Source organism: Nerophis ophidion, linkage group LG11 (assembly GCF_033978795.1).
Source record: "Nerophis ophidion isolate RoL-2023_Sa linkage group LG11, RoL_Noph_v1.0, whole genome shotgun sequence".
NCBI classification, from domain to species: domain Eukaryota; kingdom Metazoa; phylum Chordata; class Actinopteri; order Syngnathiformes; family Syngnathidae; genus Nerophis; species Nerophis ophidion.
Genome location: NC_084621.1, coordinates 61,239,101 through 61,249,344, shown reverse-complemented (window position 1 = coordinate 61,249,344; position 10,244 = coordinate 61,239,101).

Sequence of the window (10,244 nt, the reverse complement as noted above, 5' to 3'; positions counted from 1 at the left end):
CCCGATGAACAGAAAACAAATGATTTAAATAGTGGCTATGGTGATGAGAAACAGGTGCGGGACTGAGGGCAGGGGCGTGACTTGGAGACCAGGTGGATACTAATGTGTAACTATGGAGACAAAGAAAACCAGGAAGTGCAAAATGGGAAACAAGAGTCCAAAAACAAAACATAAACATGATCAAATATGAACCTAATTTACCGGCATGACAAAAAATACGTTTTTCAACTTGTTTAAGTCAGGGTCCACATAAATCAATTCATGGTAACAACACACATGAAAGTGTAAAAAAACAGCAACAACATTATGATTTTTACATTTTCAGAATGTGCTTGTTCTTTTTTCTAAACAAAGAAAACAATCTGAAGTTGTCTTTATTTTTAAGTTATCACGCCGTGATTTTACCAGTCCAGCCCACTTGGGAGTAGATTTTTCCCCATGTGGCCCCCAATCTAAAATGAGTTTAGAAGAAAAATATTGGTCATGAATAAGTGCAGATACCGTCAGTCCATTAAAGAGCAGCCTTTACATCTCAAGTGAACAAAACTGACATTGTGGTGGAGATCTCAAAGCTTCCATAGACGCCATTTGTTTTATGATGGCCACAAAAAGAAGCTCTCGGAAACAGGAGAAGTTCTCCTTCTTGGCGTTTCTCGGTGCAAGCTGTGGAAAGTTGTCAGGTACGAGTCCTTAACAGACAAGGTCAGCGCAGGAACACTAGTTATTAATCATTTACAAGAGTCACACAAAGAGAGCCGGAGAGAGCCCGTAGGGTCTGTGCCTTGAATGGCGTTACACAAACAGGCCACTGTGACACCTTGCTGCTATCAACGCTGATTGATTTTCTCATTGTGACACTCGCTTTATTGAATCAGGCCTCCCTTTTGATTGCAATATTCACAAAATCAAGTTTGTGTCAGTTCTCTGAACCTACATTCTCTGACTCCAGGGTGAGGAATGGAGTGAGCTTTGACCAGGACCCTCATTCTTTCCTGCTATTTCTGTGTCTCCTACACCTTGTAGCTCTGCCACAAAAAAAAAATCTGTTTGCTGTAGTCTGACCTCTTTGTGAACTGCGGTAAAGTGAAAGGCACTTTCAGCTGGGGTGTGTGTCAGGGGGGGGGAATCGGATGGCAGTAACCATATGCCCTTCAACTGATACAAAGGTAGGAAAGGGGGGAGTGCGAGCGTTGGGTGGGGTGGTTTGAGAGCGGGGCTTTGCATGCTAGGGTGAAAAGGAAAGTGCCATGCCGCATCTTTTTGTGTTTGTAAAGTGGTGGCGGTTAAGGGTCGGGGGCTTTGGGGGCAGGAGAAAAAGGGGGGAGGTTTGCTGGATGTTGTGGAAAAACCTCCAGCTGACTTGACTGTTGGGATGGAAGCCTCTCATGGATGAGTGCAAGGAGTAAACATCGTCCCTTTTCTCTGTCTGACCCTTTCTGTGTCTTGTTTCAGTGTTCGCTGATTAGACCGGGAGTCCTCAAGCTACGGCCCGCCCACATCCACAATCGGGCCTGCGGGACGTCCCAAAAAAATAAAAGTAAAATAAAAAAATAGTGTGTCTACATAAAAATGTTTGGACACACCTTCTCATTTCAATGCGTTTTACTTATTTTCATGACTATTTACATTGTAGATTGTCACTGAAGGCATCAAAACTATAACACCCTTTCAGGTGAGTGATCACAGCACAGGATTGGCTATTTTTAAGTACTAGAATAAAAAAAAAGATTTTAGTTATTTCACCTTTTTTGTTAAGTACATAACTCCACATGTGGTGATAAGCTACTTTCATAGCCACAGCTGCCTTGGGGTAGACTGACAGAAGCGTGGCTGCAAGGGTGAAGTGTCCTGCTCAAGGACACAACGGCAGCGATTTGTCAGGAGGCGCAGAGCGAATCTGCAACCCTCAGCTCTACCCACTACCACATGCCGCCCCCAAATAGTTTCAATGCCTTCATTGACAATCCAACTTTTGGCCTGTAATATATATATGTACATATAGGTTTGGTCATGGAAAAACAGAGAGGCTATATATCCCTACAAGCCTGTTTCGCATATATATATATATATATATATATATATATTTATATATATATATATATATATACATATATATATATATATATATATGTATATATATATATATATTTTATATATATAATAACATTGTATTACATATATACATATTATATGTATAATACAATGTTACTATATATATATATATATATATATATATATATATGTCTTAATTGGATTATCCAGAGAATAATGCTCGATATATATATATATTATATATATATATATATATATATATATATATATATATATATATATATATATATATATATTGGCAACACTAAATTGGCCCTAGTGTGTGAATGTGAGTGTGAATGTTGTCCGTCTATCCGTGTTGGCCCTGCGATGAGGTGGCGACTTGTCCAGGGTGTACCCCGCCTTCCGCCCGATTGTAGCTGAGATAGGCGCCAGCGCCCCCCGCGACCCCGAAAGGGAATAAGCGGTAGAAAATGGATGGATGGATGGATGGATATATATATATATAAGCTCATTAAGAGCAGGGAAACCTGCAAAACAGGCTTGTAGGGATGATATAGCCTCTGTATTTTTTCCTGACCTATATATACATACATATATATATATATATATATATATATATATATATATATATATATATATATATATATATATATGTAGGTGTGGGAAAAAATCACAAGACTACTTCATCTCTACAGATCTGTTTCATTAAAATCTCCTGATGATTGAGGGAACCCCTCATGAAACAGATCTGTAGAGATGAAGTAGTCTTGTGATTTTTTCCCACACCTACATATTGCGCTCTACCACGGTATCGAGCACTATTCTCCGGATAATCCAATCAAGACATATATATATATATATATATATATATATATGTATATATAAATCACAAGACTACTTCATCTCTACAGAACTGTTTCATGAGGGGTTCCCTCAATCGTCAGGAGATTTTAAAATCTCCTGGCAAGGGAACCCCTCATGAAACAGTTCTGTAGAGATGAAGTAGTCTTGTGATTTTTCCCACACATACATATTGCGCTCTACCACAGTATCGAGCATTATTCTCTGGATAATCCAATTAAGACATATATATAAATATATATATATATATATATATATATATATATATATTTATAGTTAGGCCCAATTTTTTTTAACACAATGTGGCACCCAAGTCAAAAAGTATGGAGACCCCTGGACTAGACTATTATCTGTGTCGCTTCTTTTATTTTGACCACAAACCCATCCTCCGTAAGAAAAGCCCATGACAGCACATTTGGAATCCAAAACGATTTTGTTTCTTAAACTGCCACTGTCTTACACTGATGCTTTATTTGTTTTAAATAGGCCCCATTCATCAGCAACTGAAAAGAAATGTGCTTCTTACTTAAGGATTTATTTTCTTAGTGAAAATGTTTCCATTGAAGGTTATACTAAAAGCAGATTTGTTTACAGGTGCATTTCAATAGATTAGAATACTTTGAAGACTTATGCCAGTAGTTCAATTAAAACACGTGAAACTCTTATACAGTAGTACCTCATCTTAAGAGCTTAATTGGTTCTTTGACGGAACTCTTAAATCAAAACACCACATATCTCAAATCAACGCCTCCCATTGAAATTAATTTGTGTCTAAGATTAATTTTAAAAAGAAAAAAAACCCCTTAGAGGAGAACTATTAAAAACAATACAATAGAATGTACTACAAACAACTATCATAGTTTTAGGAGGTAATGTAATACTAATGTGTCATTTACCTTAGATAGTGGACACACAGCATCTCCTTCTAGCTGCTTCTCCATCAATATATGATCAACAGCTTCTACATGTTTTCATGGATAAATGTTCACCGTTTATATATTATTTAAAAATTTTGGGCTAACGTTATCGACTCATTCTGCTTCAGTATGGTGCAGACTAGCAGTGAAATGCTCAAATTGCTTCTTCAAGTCATGTCTTTCATAAATTCAATGAATATCATCATCCACTTCAAACTGCCAGAGTCTTTGCATTTTTCTACTGATTGGTCAGAACCGTATTAGACATTAGACATGGAGGACTTAAATGTTTCTTTGTGCATGAAACAGGTTGAGGTACTGTATATCTCAGTGGCGGGCCAAGCGTTTCCCACCTAGTGATGTCCGACTTCAATGATTACCTCTCAAAATACCATCATTTATGTCCCCACATCACCATTGCTGGAGAAATACTATACAGAAACACATTTACTGGGTATTGTACCACATCAACAGTGTACAAAACAGGTGATTTTGTGGCGCATTTTAAAAATAAATAAACCCGCATCAGCAATTAAATCATATCTTATGTGGTAATGTTAAAATTAAAACTGCAAAAAAAATATTAAACATAAAATAAATAAAGAAATAAAATATTTGATCTCACGATTTGTAGAACCCATTTGACGCCGTATATGCCAGTGGTGCCGCATGTAGTGTGGCGGGAATTTCCCCATTTCATCGCCGGGAGAGCTGAGCTAGCTTCCGGGGTTGGCCGAAATCGTCTAACAGGATGTAGTTTCTCTTTAAATATCCTTCTTGAAAATGGCCTTGCAAATATATTTGTTGTCTTGTCTAATCATAAAAGATGCGGACGAGGCGTGTTGGCTGACTTCTTAAAGTTTACTCCACAGCGTGTTCAACGATAACATCCAGCTGCCGGCATGTCTACATTCAACAACCTAAACGGGGCTACTGCATATGGTCTTAACTACTGTGGCATGCTGGGTAATGGTGTTCTTATGTTACCTATCTCATAACATCACAATATATATCTGCCTTAGGCCAGTTAGAAGCCCTTGCTGACAACAACTTGTGATCTGATTGGCTATTGCAACTGTCTGTCAAATGTTTGTGTCCCTCATTTTCACTGCATTGTTGATTCTGAAGGCCTCGGGCATATTTGGTAAAGCATGGCAACATAAGCTAGCAGAATTCTGATTGGATAAAAACTCTATAACCTAAAAACAACAGCGCTGGAAGGAGCGTAATATGACATGTAGAGACAATGAATACTTTTACATATTTAGGGAAAGTAAAGAAAACATACTTTTATCTTTAATTATGATCTTGATTTCTGGTTATGATAGGCTAGCAGAGAAGGCCTTGCTGGCCCTGAAGGCCCACCACGGGTATATCTCCAACAGATACAGATTTGAACACAGATCCCAAAGTGCGCTGAGGCAACAATGCCAAATACTGCAACGTGCTTCCTACCTTAGAAGTACTGACTTTGTTTTCCTCGTCTAGTTCTATATTTGATTTAGCCTTATGCCCTGTTATTCATCACTATAGTCAGTAGGGATGTGGGAAAAAATCGATTCGAATTCGAATCGCGATTCTCACGTTGTGCGATTCGCAATCGATTGTCATTTTTAAAAAATCGATTATTTTTAATTAATTTTTTTAATCGATCATACAAAACAATACACAGCAATACCATAACAATGCAATCCAATTCCAAAACCAAACCTGACCCAGCAACACTCAGAACTGCAATAAACAGAGCAATTGAGAAGACACAAACACGACACAGAACAAACCAAAAGTAGTGAAACAAAAATGAATATTATCAACAACAGTATCAATATTAGTTATAATGTCAACAGAGCAGTGATTAAAAATCCTTCGTTGACATTATCATTAGACATTTGTAAAAATAAAAAAAAAGAACAATAGTGTCACAGTGGCTTACACTTGCATCGCATCTCAAAAGCTTGACAACACACTGTGTCCAATGTTTTCACAAAGATAAAAAAGGTCATATTTTTGGTTCGTTTAATAGTTAAAACAAATTTACATTATTGCAATCAGTTGATAAAACATTGTCCTTCACAATTATAAAAACTTTTTACAAAAATCTACTACTCTGCTTGCATGTCAGCATACTGGGGTAGATCCTGCTGAAATCCTATGTATTGAATGAACACAGAATCCTTTTGAATCGGTAAAAAATTGTTTTTAATTCGAGAATCGTGTTGAATTGAAAAAAAACAAAAACGATTCTGAATCGAATCGTGACCCAAGAATCGATTTTGAATCGAATCGTGGGACACCCAAAGATTCACAGCCCTAATAGTCAGGCACTTACAGCAAGCAACCATTGACAACAAATGCGTGTTTTTGTGGATATAGAACGAAGTCTACTCGAAGAAAAATTCACAGCGAGAACGTGCAAACTCCACACAGAGATGTTGCAACAGAGATTCAAAGTCAGATTGCCACACTGTGAAGCAGACCACTATCCTACTGTGCTGCATCAAATTTAGAGCATATGGCACAACAGACACATAACTGTTCCGTGCCATCCCAGAGCCAGACTTTAGTCCTCCCAGCACAAAACATCGCATGAACAAACGTGATGTAACAACATTGAAGAAGAAGGAACATAACAACCACCATAACTGTAAGAACAGGCAATATAGTAGAGGACATATGAGAGTAAGGAATTATGATGGCCTTGGGACATTTTTGAAATCCCAAACTGAAAAATCACAGTGACTACATAAACACGACTTTATTATCTACTGAGTGAGTTAAAGGTGAGTACGTTTTCAAAAAAGTAGTTTTTTTTTTAGCTTCTTCATTGGCAAACGTCAAAGGGTTTCGATATGGGGTCATTACTTACTACCAAGTTGTGGGCCCTGACCAGTTTTGGAGATAATAGTCGGAACAAGTTTTCTCTTAACATTTCAGACCACAAGATAATAATTGTGAGACAGAAAATAATCGAGCGTTTGTCATCTTTGGTTGGAAGGAGGAAAATCGAGACAAAAGCAGCATGACTCTCGGCTGCGACCCCTGATGGGAAAACACTGAAAGACACCCAACGGTTCCATATTTTCCTCGTCGCAATTTAAAATCCTTGTGGACCTAATGCTGGAAAAGTTATGCGGTTCAGCTGTTGTTCAGATGCTTATTTCCAAATAAATCCACTTGAGGAGAACAGTTTCCAACATCTAAGCCATCTGGTGATTTAAGGAAAGTGGTTTGTACATCTTGCAATATTTCCAACAATGAATCCAGTGTATTGTTTGCAGTGTCTGTACTTTTTTTTACTATTAAAACAAAAAAAGTTGCAGTCGGTTTCAATCCACAATTTTACAACTTGTCACTACTAATATTCCATTTGTTTAGTGACACGCTCAAGAGATGTTTGACTTCAGTTCTTGCCTCTGTTTTACATTGTGTTAATGCAGACCGCATTCTTTTTGTTTTTTTGAGTCAGATAAATCTGTGTTCATAGATTTTATCTGTGATGCTGGGGTGCGTAATTGGTCTAAGGTGTACCTTCACATACGCAAAGTTAATTTTGATTTTATGATTTATTATGTGTCTCTTTCATCGCCTTGAAGAGAGAATGTTTTTTACCTTCACACATATTTAGCTGATTAACTGCTTTAATACTCCACACTATAGTGAGTAACCTTAGTGTGTGATCAGAGGAGATTTAGCCACCATGTTTGGAAGACACACCGGAAGAATGTTTGTTGGACACGTAACATTAATCCACTCCTCTTGGTGTTCTTTAAAGAGGAGCAGCAGCTATGACAGGGTAAATGTTTCCAGAAATGTCACATTTCCACAAACTCTAAAAAGGCCTTTTTGCGGGCGCTTGTTCTTTCATGTTTTGATGTGCGTTAGAGATCCAATGATAAATAGACGACGGTGGAGGATGGGGGACGGGGGGGTGGGATCCGCAGGGGCCCGTTGATGGAACAAACTCCACCACGCAGACCACTTTGCCAATGAATCCAGATGCTTTCACAAATAACATACTTATTTTTCGTCCTCAGGGTGGTTTGAAGTGCAACTCTGAATTAAGGTCTGTTCAGACATCTAAGATTGCAAGGTTATAGCCCTGAATCTGATTAATCCTGGGCAAAAGTATTGTATCCGCTCCCATTTGCTTCTGCACTTTTTGGCCCTGGAAACGCACATCCACCCTTAGACAGATATTGAACAGATGTTTTGGAGCTGCTGTGAACTATTAAACTTGTGAGATGGGGCTCATCGTCGTCACATCAGATCAGAGCACATCTGGACAGAGCAGGTACATTTACCAGCACATTTCCTCTTTAACACAACACGCACCTCCTGTGAAATGAGTCCTAAAACTCTGTTTCTGGCACGGAACTTGTATATGAAAGTATTTCCCACTTGAACCAGATTCAAAATTGTTATTATTTTGGCAGTTTGTTCACAGAACCAGAATGTTCTGGAACCTCAAAACATAGCATTACACGACTAATTCTGTGTGTTTTGCTTCTTCCTTGCATTCTTTTTTAACACTTTTTTTTCTGAAAGAAGAGCAATGGAAGGAGAGGAAGAAGCAATTGAGAATAAAAAAAAATTATTCACCAGAAAAAAATCTGTCACAACTATGAAAGCACTTTTGACCTAAATGTCCAGCGTTACTGAGCACCTGGCATTACTACCAGGGGAGTCAAACGACACCATTTTTTAATCAGAATAACCACAGTTGTGCCCTAGATTAGTTTATATGTTTAATCTATAACAAACGGTGTTTAATTTTGTATGAACAGAGAAACTCAAGAACAAAGGAAACATATATGCACTTAACATGTTTAATAAGCACGGCTGACATTGTTTTTTTCTACTATATTAAAGCATGTAATATATATATAAGAGCTTCAAGTCACTTGAAATGGTTTTCACTTCACAGGTGTGCTTGAAGCTCATCGAGAGAATGCCAAGAGTGTGCAAAGGGTAGCTAGTTTGAAGAAACTAAAATATAAAACATGCTTTCAGTTATTTCACCTTTGTTTGTTAAGTACATAACTTCACATGTGTTCTTTCATGGTTTAGTTTTGATGCCTTCAGTGACAAACTACATTGTAAATAGTCATGAAAATAAAGAAAACGTATTGAATAAGGAGATAGACACAGATAGACAGACGACATCACAGTAGATATATATATATATATATATTTATATGTATGTATGTATATATATATATCCATCCATCCATCCATTTTCTACCGCTTATTCCCTTTCGGGTTCGCGGGGGGCGCTGGCGCCTATCTCAGCTACAACGGGCGGAAGGCGGGGTACACCCTGGACAAGTCGCCACCTCATCGCAGGGCCAACACAGATAGACAAACAACATTCACACTCACATTCACACACTAGGGCCAATTTAGTGTTGCCAATCAACCTATCCCCAGGTGCATGTCTTTGGAAGTGGGAGGAAGCCGGAGTACCCGGAGGGAACCCACGCATTCACGGGGAGAACATGCAAACTCCACACAGAAAGATCCCGAGCCTGGATTTGAACCCAGGACTGCAGGAACTTCTTATTGTGAGGCAGACGCACTAACCCCTCTGCCACCGTGAAGCCCTATATATATATATATATATATATATATATATATATATATATATATATGTATGTATGTATATATATATATATGCATATATATATATATATATATATATATATATATATATATATATATATATATATATATATATATATATATACATATATATATATATGTATGTATGTATATATATATTTATATATATTTATATTTATAAATATATCTACATTTATATGTAGTGTATATATATATATATATGTATATATATATGTATTTATATATATATATAAACATATATCTACTGTGATGTCGTCTGTCTATCTGTGTTGGCCCTGCGATGAGGTGGCGACTTGTCCAGGGTGTACCCCGCCTTCCGCCTGATTGTAGCTGAGATAGGCGCCAGCGCCCGCCGCGACCCCAAAAGGGAATAAGCGGTACGAAATGGATGGATGGATGTATCTCTGTTTATAAATATATATATATATATATATATATATATAAATGTATATCTATGTATATATGTATACATACATATACACACACACACATATGTATATATACACACAAACACACATATATACAGTATATGTATATATATATATATATATATATATATATATATATATATATATATATATATATATATATATATATAATCTGATTTGTCTCTCCTTTGTAGCTAACACCTTCATTTGATTCTATTTGACACCAAGAACTGTGATTGGATATATTCTGCACTTGTCCCATCCATCTACGAGAGCAAGATCAAATTAAATATGACTGGATTTAGCGTCTTCCGTATTGACTTTTTTGCTTCTGAAACATGTC